Source organism: Ailuropoda melanoleuca, chromosome 3 (assembly GCF_002007445.2).
Source record: "Ailuropoda melanoleuca isolate Jingjing chromosome 3, ASM200744v2, whole genome shotgun sequence".
Lineage (NCBI taxonomy): Eukaryota > Metazoa > Chordata > Mammalia > Carnivora > Ursidae > Ailuropoda > Ailuropoda melanoleuca.
Genome location: NC_048220.1, coordinates 89,610,596 through 89,624,161, shown reverse-complemented (window position 1 = coordinate 89,624,161; position 13,566 = coordinate 89,610,596). Strand labels below are relative to the sequence as shown.

Here is a 13,566-nt window from a genome sequence, read left to right as displayed (position 1 = left end):
AATAGTCTTAATAATTTTTTAAAATCTAAAGAATAATTTTCAAATAGTTAAAAAAAATATCTTGGATCCATGGTAGGTCATGGGCATGTGTTTTTTGGCTATTGGACTTTCTGGCTTCCTTCAACCACACCAAATAAATGATTGTCTTCTCCATCTATGGATAGAGCTCTGATTGGTATATGAAATCACACATATATACATGCATACATATGAAATCACACACACATACATACACACACACACACTTTCATAAGTTTGTATAAGAATAATTTCTGGAAGCATACAAAAAAAACAGGACAACAGCTACATTTGGGAAGGGGAACCAGGAAGCAGGTAAAGGAGGGACACTTCCTTTTGTTCACTTCTAATCCTTAATAGATTTGTACCATGAATATGTAATACCAGCTAATTTCAATTTCAACAAGAGTCAATAACAACAATAAAAAACACGCAGAATTGTTGAGAGAAATATGGTCACGTGTCCATTCTAAACTGGTTCTTCAGACCAGTTCCTCCCTGACAGCGCACAGTACACACGTGTCAACAAAAGAAACAGTGCCCTTCAAGACAGACATACTGCGTCCACCTCAATCCCGTCACCCACGACGGCTCCTCTTCTGTACCAGACCCTTCCAGTGTGTGACCCTGCACATGGCCTCTATTTCCAGCTCCCGCTCTTGGTATTAATCAACTGATCTGCCTTCTTAGGACAAAGGACTTTGCCCATGATGTGCTCTCAGGTTTTTCCTTAGCATGGGGTATCTTGTGTTGACTCCTGAGATTCCAAAGCTAGAGGGGTTGCCCCCATCACTACAGGGAGTCGACTCCGGAATTCACTTTTCCATTCAGGCAAAGACGTCTTTATGCTAATTCCCGATTGGCCCCTGTAATCAAACTTGGGCTCCTTTGGAACTCCGAGCGTACAGGTAAACTTATGTACACATCAAGTTTCAAAACTGGCTTATACAGATAGAAGAAAATCTCATGCCTAACTCAGAACAAATAAGGCTCAGAAAATGAGTGCTTCCCCTCCAGCTTGGGCTGTTTTGTTTATGCACTACTTCTTCCCATTCAACAGGCTGTCATTATGTGAGCGCCAATAATTCGGGCGGAATCGTGGACACAATATATCACTGTTCAGCACTGCCAGAATTGGAACATAAAGACCACTTAACTCAGAACAAAATCAGAGAGCCCACAAATTAGTCACTGCGGAGATGCCAAGATGATGTTAGTCTATTCACTGCACTCAACAGTATTACACATCTGAATGGGTTTAGAGCTCCTCAGAGGGGTGTGTGGTGGGGTTTATTCACTGCTTCTGTTGCAGGGGATGGGCTGTCAGTAGCTGTGGCACATCAGACCAGTAGTCCCCATGCCTCAAGACATCCTGTTCCCTCTGTCCCTCCTCTGACCTTGGACCATCTAGCTTATGGTGCTGCATCCACCTTTGGCCATGTCCCCGGCATCCCCCTTCCAATGCTAATGTGTGGAATGGAATGTGCAAAGTTTAATGGGAAGCTCATTTCTCTCCACCGTGTCTCCTCTGCATCTAGATAGTCAAGATTGCAGGGAGTGGTCTACGTCTGAATGTTACTGTTGTGTGGATGATGAAGGACACAAGGACGTGTGTGAGAGCAATTTCATTAAAAGTCCATCATGGCTTGGCTGTGCAGTGAGCCATGCAAGCTAATGACCAGGTATTGTCAAATACTCAAAGGCCCTTAGCTTACCTCCCTGAATGATAAACTGACTTGCTTCCTTGGGGGCGTATTTAAGTACATGCAGGATAGTGGCTTTTGATATTCTAATCATTTACAAACTATCTTGTTATCACTTTTAGGTATCATCTATATTATTTAATATACTTCTGTAAATTAACTCACCTTCTTTATTTTCCTTAAATGCCTGCTTTACGCTCATGCATAGCAAAATTACCCACAGGCCATGCCTTTGAACAGCTATTTATCTAATACACATCACAAAAACTTGATGAAAATGAAAATGAGAATGTTACGTCTCTCACACCTTGGCACACTTGGAAGGCAAATCATCACTCAGGAGTCAACAGACTCCATTGTATCTTAAACTCTTTCTATCTCCCATCATTGCTAGCAAGGGATTTTGCACACAGTAAGTGTCCAATATCAATTTGCTCATTTCAATTGATCTCAGGTGCCATTTAACCAAACTCTACTCCTCGGGATTGTGATGAAGGAAAAAAAAAAAAAAGGTATTCCAAGATCTAAGCAAATTATTTCCCTGCTTTGTAGGCCTTGAGATTTGGAAGCTACTCAAAGAATATCTTCGCCCTGAATTTCTTGGTTCAATTAGAAAGGCCTAAAGAACTGACAAAGTGAGGCCATAACTTAGCAAAGCAAGAAAGCATGCAGGAAAGCAGAGCTTGCAAACAATGATGCAAAACCCTGCTTTAAGTGTCTTCAGGAGGAAGAATGTCTGCAGATCTGGACCTTTCATGTCGAGTTGGTACATGCATAGTAATCCACATGGGTGGCTGTAGTGCTTCAGCCACTGTTGTCAGATATAAGCATGGAGGGCCATGGTGAAATGCTCCCAGCCCATCCCTGATCAAAGCTTGTTCTTAACCAAAATAGTAAAGGTATGGACATTCACTCAACAAGGATCCAAAACTGAATGGGAAGGTCTGCTTCTCACTGGAGAAACTGGACTATGCATGGAAAATTCCACGCCACAGTTCAAAGGGGCATTGTGACCTAATAAATTTAGCTGCATGGGTTATTAAAGGCAACTATAAATTCAGCCTGAGTTTCCTCACCAACACCCCCTCCCCCCAGCTTTTCCCTCAGCTGAAACATGTTAAAGTGGAGAAAGTTCCCAGGGAAGCTTGGTGCCTGTTCTGATTGCATCTGACATGCCATGTGCCAGGATGAGGGATTCCTCTGTCAGTGACTGTTGCCGAAGCTGGGACCCCAGGAACACTGGCCTACAATCTCTGCTGAAGGCCCCAGAGTGGGGTTTCATGGACCTCCAGGTAAAGAAGACCTATAGTAACTATATCTGCAGCCAGCCAGAGCTGGGAACATTGCCTTTTGCTGGCTGGTTGTAACCAGCTTCTCACCAGAGAAGCTCTGTTAGAAAGTGAATAATTCATGTGCTCTTCCTCTGTGGGGTTTAGCAACGTAGGTGTCCTAACAAGTCAAACAACAGTGATAGAGATGTGTCTTTAGGGATTAGTGAAAATCGGACTCCTACCTGCTGGGATTTAGCTCTGCTCAGCCCCTATTCTGCAACCTGTGTGACCTCAGGGTCAGAAAATAAAAAGGCAGAGCCCTGGTTTAGAAAGCATCACACATGGAGTAGCAAACATGACCTCTCTTTTTTTTTCTTCAGCTTTTTAAGACAGACCTTTGGAGATTAAAAAAAAAAAAAAGATTTTTAAATTCCAAAATGGATGTACAAAATGGATTCTTGTCAAATAAATCAACCAAGAAAAATAAAACCAGCAAAGAGATTTCTTTTTTCCAAGGGCTGACTCAGAGCTCTGTTTCTGTAGCAAGGCATGTGCATGTCTCCCAGACCATCTGCAGGGATCTGGGAGGGGAGGGAGGAGGCTGCGGAGAATGGCAAAGGTTGAGAGAGGAGCACTCCACCTTTGGGGCTACCTTCAGAGCCTGTTTACAAGGCACGCAAAACAAGCAGGCTTTTGATTTGTAACCACATCTTGTCCTTACCACGTAGGTTTTAAGAAGATACACAGGATCAGGCAATGACAACGTCATCTGCTAGAGAAGCGATGTGGGGTAACCACAGGACTCTCAGTGGGGCTGCATCTCTGTGAGTGCTCTACCTGGGTTTCCAAAGCACAAGAATCACCAGTGGCGCTGCTCACTCACATGACAAATGTTAACAAGTGCAGGTCTGGGCAGGTACAACGTTAGGTGCCAGTGCTGCTGTGCGGAACACTGACAGATGGTTTTTGTCTCAGGGGGCTTATCGTTTCATGAGGGAGACCAACATCCACTGGACATCACTAAGGAATGTATAAATACAGACTGAGACGATCGAAGGGTCAGAAGCTTGTAAGAATGTGTGAAAGAGGAACTGAACAGGCTGGAGGGGCATAGAAGGCTCCCCTGAGCAGGTGACCCTGTGGCTGATGGCTGAAGGATGAATGGTGGTTATTAGCTGAGGAGGGGACGAGGGAGGCTGGCCGTGATGAGGGACTGAAGTAGATTTCAAGAGCCGAAGGAAGCCTCGGAAGGATTTTAAGCACTATCTGTATTTGAGAGGGTCCACTCCAGCTTGCTCTAGAGTGAAGAACTCTTTCCCTGGGGCCAGAGTGGAATCAGGTGGGCAAGAGAGATCTGTGGTCCTTCAAGCAAGAGATGATGACGCCATGGGTGAGTTCAGCAGCAATGGGGATGAAGACAAGAGGAGAAACGGGAGGCCATAGTTGGGGGTGGCTCCCCACCGTCTCCCTTATTGCTCTGCATTCACCCTCCGGGCCCTGCTAGCCCCTAGAAAGAGGGATGTGGATGTGGAATCCCCACCATCATGTCCACTAACCACTCATTGCTGAGCAATGGGCTCTCCAGAGGTACAGAGCTGGATAACTCTGAGAACTCTCAGGGGGTAGGGGAGGACTAGTGAGTGAAGCTGAGTGGCTGGGCCTGTGTGGCAGACAATCTCCCACCCAGATATGCCTTTGGGAGGCAAAAGGGACTCTTCCTCAGCCCTTGTCTTCTCCCTGCCCCTTCCCCACTCTTGGGGTGGAAAGGAAGTGGCCTTATAACCACTTCCCACCAAGTTGGCCCCCAACACAAAAACAAAGACCCTAGAGACCTGGAGCACTTAGCTTTGGAATAAGTTTAGGTCGCAGGCTCCAGTCTCTACTTTGTGGGACTGAAAACAAGTGATTCACCTTCCCTGAGACTCAGTGACCTCATTTGTAAAATGCTGACAATAACCTCTGCCTTGTGAGGTAACTCAGAGAATGCGGTCAGACAGTATCTGTACAGTACCAAGCACTGTGTCTGAGTAGGTGTTCAATAAATGTTGGTACATCCACTATTCTAAGGGCAAGGCTAAGACCAAAATCACTAATGCCAGTCTGTTGTCCTCAGCCCCTTTTCTCACTCTGTCACAATCTAGAGAGGCAGTAATGTTGGGTCTCAGGATGCTCAAAGACTCAAGATGCATCTTCAAATAAGATCCAGGCCTGCAATCTCTCTGACATCTTACAATGTGGATGTGGGAAGAGGCATTCTAACATTCCGAGCCCAGGGGATGCTTCCATGAGATATATACTAAGGCTGGAGGAGTGGCAGGGAATTTACCTCATCTTCCCACATCTGTGGGCTCTCCACCCTTCAGTCCTGTCACTATAGCGCTCATCCTATGGGAAGTGGGGAAAAGATGGCTGGGAACGGAAAAGGATGGCTCCTGAGCGACAGCAAGTCTACAAGATCACGGGCGAATGGGAGCATGAAGGCCACTGCAGAGACGAGGGCTGCTGTGCACATGATCAGGGCGGCCAACCCCGGATGGACTTTATCATATACTTGAGCCTTCAGGACTGAGGGAATAGCTAAACAGTCAATCCTTGCATCTACATTTGCTTCCAGTTTTGGAAGAGATTTTTTTTATATACTAAATTGTCACTTATATCTGATGATGATGATGATGGTGATGATATAATTAACAGTTAATATGTAGTAACCACGTACTTTGTTTTGTGTCAGGTGCTTTGCTAGACACAAGACATGCATTATTTCATTCGATCCTCTCACAGCTCTGAGTTAGGTAATTCTACTACCTCTTTGTACAGATGAGAGATTAAGGCACTTGCCTAAGGCTACACTGCTCACAGGTGGAGAACCTGAGATTCCCAGGGAGGTAGCCTGAGGACACAGCCTGTGCTCTTAATCACTGAGCTAANTGCTCACAGGTGGAGAACCTGAGATTCCCAGGGAGGTAGCCTGAGGACACAGCCTGTGCTCTTAATCACTGATATTCTCCAGGGAATATCGGTGTTTTAGTAGAACAATTTGGGTAGCATTTCACAATATTCTACAAAGAGCTGCAGTCCTACTTTTTTCATGTGATCCCATAGAAACAACATCAGAGTACACGCCCAGGTTCCAAACAGAGGCCTGGATGGCATACTTTTCTAGAAACGACCACAACTGCCCTACTTAATCAATTATAAATGGTATATTTGTACAATGTATGGTAGAAAGTTCTCTAGTGTATGCCTGTATCAAATAAATAAAGCAGTACAAGAACCAATCATACATTTAATCACATTTTATTTACTTAGGCACTCCTGGGAGAAGCCTAGGAGCACTGAGGGTAGGTTGCGGACTTTGAAGAAACAGAAGAATCTTGGGGAGAAGGTCTGAGTCCACAAAGAGCCCCCAAGAGAGGGAAGCCGCCATTTAAGAGAGATTTCCTAAATGACAGAAATAAGAGGACACGCTCTGAAAACACAAAAGGTGTCAGGGCATGACATTACTGGGTGATGGAGTGAGGACTGCCAGACAGAAATTCTCTTGAGTAATGACATGGGTGCAGTTGACAGGGGCCTCTAATGTGGGACACACTCTAGGCAAAGGTGTCCTGGACACTTTTTTTTTTTTTTTTGACAGAGATAGAGACAGCCAGCGAGAGAGGGAACACAAGCATGGGGAGCAGGCTCACAGCAGAGGAGCCTGACGTGGGGCTCTATCCCATAACGCCGGGATCACGCCCTGAGCCGAAGGCAGACGCTTAACCGCTGTGCCACCCAGGCGCCCCTGGACACTTTTTTTTTAAGTCTCTCTAAAGTATTCACATCTCAGAACAAAATTGTTCCACAACATATATTTAATACATGCTTGTTTTGTGCTGTTTGGTCTCTGGGTCCCTAAAAACAAAGTTAGCACACTCAAAACATCAATTTAAAGAGCAAAGAAATGAAAATGAAGGCATCCTGGAATATTGTTCTTCATTTCACCACTCCAAAGCTCCTAGGGATCTTCCTGGTTTGAACCTTAATTATGGAAATTCTCATCTGTATTACATGATTTATTTAAAACCCTGTCTTTCCAAGAGAATAAAATCCAGGTTTTGAAGCACCTCTCAAAACAATTTATTCTTCTCCACTGACTAACCGCTTTGGCCAGCAATCGTAAATTTATAGTACTTTATGCCAAAGCAAAACACTCTAATAACTTAATCAAACATTTAAAATCCAGCTCACAGCCACATAATATACAGAAGCAGTTCTCTCAGCTCTCTCGTTAAAGGTCAATTACCATTTTCATTCCAAACCTCTCTCACATCTTGGAGAAGACCAACACACACACACACACACACACACACACACACACAGACACCAGAGACAGAGTGAGAGAGAGACACAAGCATTCTGAGATTCAAAACTTGGCTGACATATTCCCAGACTTAGAGCAGTTCTACTTGTTATACTTTGAAATGAGAAAATGGATCTTTCAGCTATTTCTCTGCTTCTAACAAAACAGTATAAAATAAAGAAAGGGAATAAAACAAACAAACCTAAAGTATTAATTCTTTTGATCTTCAGCACATTCAGGGGAGAAACTGGGCAGGATCTAAACTGCTATATTGCTGTGCCCCCCACAAGGGTAGGAGTATAGGAATAATCATGATAATTTGCTTTGTTTTGTCTGTCTTTTTAGAGTATGTTCGTGGATACGTATTTTCTGACAATGCCCTTACTCTTATCAGACAGAAAATACTAGTAAGCTTGTTTTCCAAATGATAAAACATGCTTAGGCAACTTTTGATGGGAAAACAAGAACAGGAGTTGGTATGTATTTGGTGTAGGGTCTTTGGCCTAAGAGATGGAAACAAGCCAGTGAGTAAAAATGTAGTCCTTTGGCTCACTTGGTCAAATAAATTGCTCTTTTTCTTTATCCATCACTCAGCCCAGGATGATGATGAAGAGAAGGAAGAGGAGAGTCTGGGAGGATGCCTCAGTTTACTGAGTGATAATTGTGCCAGCCACTGTGTGTAGTCCTTGCCACGGGTAATCTCATGAGAGCCTCATGAAGCAGGTTAGTGGAATCCACATGTGCATTTAACTCACAAGTGAACCCACGTATAGCTATTGAGCAAATATTAAAAGAAAAGAAGAAAGTAAGAAATACAAGGTACAGAAAGTCCTACCAATCATTCTTCTCAATGAACCTGTGCCCCCCAAATGACGTGGATGAGAGGTGAGCCCCTGCCCCTCCCTCAATCTCAGTCCTCATGTGCTGCTCACCGTGAGCATTTTGTTGATGGGGATTCCAGTGGTTGGTGGTGTTTTTCAGTATAAAATGGTCCCTACATGTCTTGTTTATGGGAGACAGAACTGTCAATAATTTGAATACTTTCCATTTTTATCTTTCACACCAACTTTAGAAAAGAAGCCTCTATTTAAAAGGCAACTCTATGGGGTGCCTGGCTGGCTCAGTCAGTGGAGCGCACAGCTCTTAATCTCAGGGTCATGACTTTAAGCCCCACACTGGGCATGGAGCCTACTTTAAAAATAATAATAATAGACAATAATAATTTTAAGAATAAAAATAAAAGGCAACTCTACTCAATAATGATTATCCCCATTTAACAGATGGCACTTGGAAGCTACTGAGAAACTTGACTGAGGCCTCATGGCTGGTAAGAGAAACGGGAAGATTTATTCCAGTTCAAATCCATGTGTTTCCTAACTTTGAGTCCATGTTCTTTTTTTCTTTTAACTGTGTTCTTTTTTTAATTTAAAATCAATTTAATTAACATATAGTGCATTATTATTTTCAGAGGTAGAATTTAGTGGTTCATCAGTTGCATATAACACCCAGTGCTCATTCCATCACGTGCCCTCCTTAATGTACATCACCCAGTTACCCCATCATCCCACCCACCCCCCTTTAGCAACCCTAAGTTTGTTTCCTATAGTTAAGCATCTTTTATGGTTTGTCTCCTTTTCTGATTTCATCTTATTTTATTTTTCCTAGCCTTCCCCTATGTTCATCTGTTTTGTCGCTTAAATTCCACATATCAGTGAGATCATATGATAATTGTCTTTCTCTGATTGACTTATTTCGTTTAGCATAATACCCTCTAGTTCCATCCACATTGTTGCAAATGGCAACATTTCCTTCTTTTTGATGGCTGAGTAGTATTCCAGTGTGTGTGTGTGTGTATGTGTGTGTGTGTGTGTGTGTGTGTATGTGTGTGTACACACCACATCTGCTTTAATCATTCATCTATCGATGGACATCTGGCTCTTTCCATAGTTTGGCTATTGTGGACACTGCTGCTATAAACATTGGGGTGTAGGTGCCCATTCGGATCACTACATTTGTATGTTTGGGGTAAATACCCAATAGTGCAATTGCCGAGTCATAGGGTAGCTCTATTTTTAACTTTTTGAGGAACTTCCATACTGTTTCCCAGAGTGGCTATACCAGCTTGCATTCCCACCAACAGTGTAAGAGGGTTCCCCTTTCTCTGCATCCTCGCCAACATCTGTTGTTTCCTGACTTGTTAATTTTAGCCATTCTGACTAGTGTGAGGTGGTATCTCATTGTGGTTTTGATTTGTATTTCCCTGATGCCTTGTGATGTTGAACATTTTTTCATGTGTCTGTTGGCCATTTGTATGTCTTCTTTTTGAGTCCACATTCTTAATCTTTAAATGATTAGGCTAAATATCCACCACACACCTCAATTAAACTGGTAGATCTAAGGACCTATGGAAATTTTTAGAGTGGCCCTTGCTGTTCTTGCTTCCACCCTGAATGACCCCAGATGTATTATTCTTGGCCACATGATTTGTATTCCTATTTGATCTTCAAGACTTGGTTCAACTGATGCCTCTTGGGTAAAGCTTTCCCTGACCTTATCAGGAGAGGTGGTCATTCCTCTGTATTCTGGAGGGTTCACCATCTGCCGTGTTGAAAGGTTTGCGTTTACATGCTTGCCTTCCTTAGTAGACTGCAAGCAGCTTGAAGGCAAGGGTTCCACTGCATTCTTCTCAAACTCTAGCACTGACACAATACCTGGTAGCATAGCAGATACTTAATAGATGTTCATTACCTGGAGTTGTCTGGAGATTTGGGTGAGCTGCTGTAGGGTGGGAGAGGAAGTTGCTGGAAAAAGTTTGAAAATACCTATCTTAGAGGTTCTCCAGGAACATGTAATCAATCTTTTTTTTTTTTCCCCAGAGACTGCAGTGAAATGCTTTTGAGCATTTCCTACAAACCAGACACTGTCCTAAATTCTTCTCATGGGAGCTATTTAGTTCTCTCAACAACCTCTATGAGGTCAATACATAGATATTTTACAGATGAGGCATCTGAGGCTAAGAGAGGCTCATTAACTTGTCCAAGGTCACACAGCAAGTAAGTGTGAGCCAGGGCACCAGAACCCACATTCCTTACTACTTCACTACATTTTATTCCTAAATATTCACTTAAATTTCTGCCATCATAAGGCTTATAATCCTGAGTCTTGTTCTCCAGGGAGATGGCCCCATCCCCCACTCTATGAAGTTATAGTTACAATTACAGTTGAAGAGTTTAGGCTTAAGTCTCCCAACAACCTCCTCCTCATCTGCCTTGGTCCTTCAACGCAGCCAGAGAGGAAAGGGCTTGTGGGGAGAGAATCAGGCAGGACCAGCTCACGCAGGCCTCCAGGCCTGCCTGGCTCTTCACATGGCAGTGAACATTTTCTCCAGCTGTTATTTTTTCCCCTAACATTTCCCTAGCTTAAGGTTTCCCTTCACACTGTCTTGCAATTCGTAAGGAACCAATGGAGAATATATTCCAAGACATTAGTTGTGTTTTTTTTTTTTAAATAAGGAATAATAACATAAACCAATCAAAAATCTGTCAACAGTGGTGTTTCTGGTGTTGGCAGCTATACACCCGCAGACACTGAGGTTTTTTTCATGGACGTAGAGTAATTTAAGTGTAGACACCGCAGGCGATAAATTGCACAAAGAAAACCCTGTCCATAATTCTGAGTTAATAACAATGGTCAGTGTTTGATGTTGATACAAATGGGGCCAAAGGAAGAAAAAGCCACATTCATGGGCTGTTGTAGTGTCTGGCCTCTAAATGATTGGCTCAAGGAACATAACACATCTTAGTTCTGGTGGGACAAGCAGGGTTCTATCTTACCAAGAACAAAATAAGTCTTGCAATAATTAAATATATATATATTTATATATATATATTTATAAATATATATGTATATATTTGCGACACACATGCATTTAAATATATAATCTAATCTACTTCACATCTAATTAAAGAATAAGTAAGGGAACTCTGGCTTAGAGCTAAGAACACTATTGTGTTCTGCTCTTTGGAAAAACTGAGCTAACACCAAGGCAACTCAACCCCTCAAACATTGCAGGCTGCATTAACATTTCATAGAAGTCAAATCCCTCTCTAGCCTGTTTCCTTGTCTGTAAAATGAGGAAATTGGATAATACAATATCGCAATCTCATTCCAGTTTCTGATGGTTATGTTTTCTTTTCCTAGCACCTGAATTTGGGATAGTCCTTGACTTAAATCTCAGCGTGGCAAGTTACTTTAATTTCAGAGCTTCAGGACTTTTTTCCTCTGTGAAAAGTACATAATAATTTAAAAAAAACTTCTAAAAATGTTTAATAAAGAATGTTGAAACATACAGAAAAGAAAAAAATGTATTTTGAACTTTTGTATGCGCACCACTTAGATTCAACAATTATTTTCATTTTGCTGTATTTGTTTTATTCTGTGCTCTTTATTGAACCATTTAAGGTAAAGTATGGAAATCAGGAAACTTGATCCCTAAACAATCCTGCATGCATCTCAAAAAATTAAATGGTTTTTCTACATAACTAGGGTACCATTATCACACTTAGCAAAGTTAATGAACAATTCCCTGACATCATGCTCATGACACCCAACCCATGTTCAGATTTCCCCATTTGTCTCAAAATTTTATTTTATACATTAGTTTCTGCAAACCAGGCTTCAGTTAAGAGCCAGGTACTGAATTTGGCTGTTATATCTGTCTCTAAAGTCTCCTTATAAAATAAGTTTTTTTGAAGCATAACATCCACATAGAAAAAAGCACAAATCTAAATTTTATGGCTAGAAGCATTTTCACCTAGTTGAACAGATCCACAAAACCTCTACCCAGATCCAGAAACAGACGATGATACACCCCAGAAACCCTTTAGTGCCCGCTTCCATTTACAGTTCTCCAATGATAAACACTACCCTGATTTGTAACACCATAGATTAGTTGTGCCTGTTTAGAAGATTATACAAATGAAATCAGGTCATATATATTCTTTTATGTCTGGCTTTTGTCACTCATTCTGTTTCTGAGACTTATCATTTTGTGTGTGTGTGTTGGGGTAATTTTTCATTTTCCATGAGGCTATTCCATTATATGAACAGGCCACAAACTATTTTTGCTCATGCTGAGGAGCATTTGGCCTGTTTCCACTTCAGGGCTATTACAAATAGTGCTCCTATGAACATTCTTGTGTACGTCTTTCATGGGATGGATATCCAGGAGTGGAACTGCTGGGTCATGGGGTACATGTATGTTCAGCTGTAGATGATACTGCGGAAGAGTTTTCCAGTGTAATTGTTTTAGTTTTCTTCCTTGGAGATTTGTATTATAAATGTGACAGAATGTCTTTGCCTTCTGTATCTATCACTTCCTCTTAAATCCTCTTAACCTTTATATTAACTTCTTCCTGATTGAAAAAATACTCATTTTCCATTTCTCTTAAAGCATTTATCTGCCCTCAAATTGCATCTAGATGAGTATGTATGCGTGTATTTTTGGTGTAAAACAATAACACATTTATTTTGCTTATGAATCTGTAATTCAAGTAGGGTTTGGCATAGTGAACTTTTTTTTTTTTAAAGATTTTATTTATTTATTTGACAGAGATAGAGGCAGCCAGCGAAAGAGGGAACACAAGCAGGGGGAGTGGGAGAGGGAAGAAGCAGGCTCATAGCAGAGGAGCCTGATGTGGGGCTCGATCCCACAACGCCGGGATCACGCCCTGAGCCGAAGGCAGACGCTTAACTGCTGTGCCACCCAGGCGCCCCCATAGTGAACTTTTTTAAAAAAAGACTTTGTATAGTAGAATAGATTTAGACATACATAGAAGTTGGGAAGACAGTACAGAGTTATCTTACACACCCCATACCCAGTTTCCCCTATCATTAACATTTTATATTAGTATAGTGTATTTGTCACAATTAATGAGCCAATATTGATATATTATTATTAACTAAAGCCAATACTTTATTCGGATTCCCTTAGCTTTTACCTGTATCTTTTTTTTCTGTTTGAGGACACCAGCCAGGATGCCACATTACATTTAGTCTTCCCATCTCCTTATGTTCCTTTTGGCTCTGACAGCTTCACTGACTTCTCCTGTTTTTGATGACTTTGACAGTTTTGAGGAGAACTGTTCAGATCTTTTTAAGAATGTCCCTCCATTGGAGGTCCCTTAAAAAGTTAAAAATTGAGCTACCCTATGATCCAGCAATTGCACTACTA

At 41.9% G+C, this 13,566-nt stretch overlaps 1 protein-coding gene across 2 annotated transcripts in view; it reads right to left on the bottom strand.

The window, feature by feature from the left end:
- Positions 1–13,566, bottom strand: part of SLIT3 (slit guidance ligand 3) — a 598,007-nt gene that overhangs the window by 520,204 nt on the left and 64,237 nt on the right. The gene's annotated exons all lie outside the window — the stretch shown is intronic.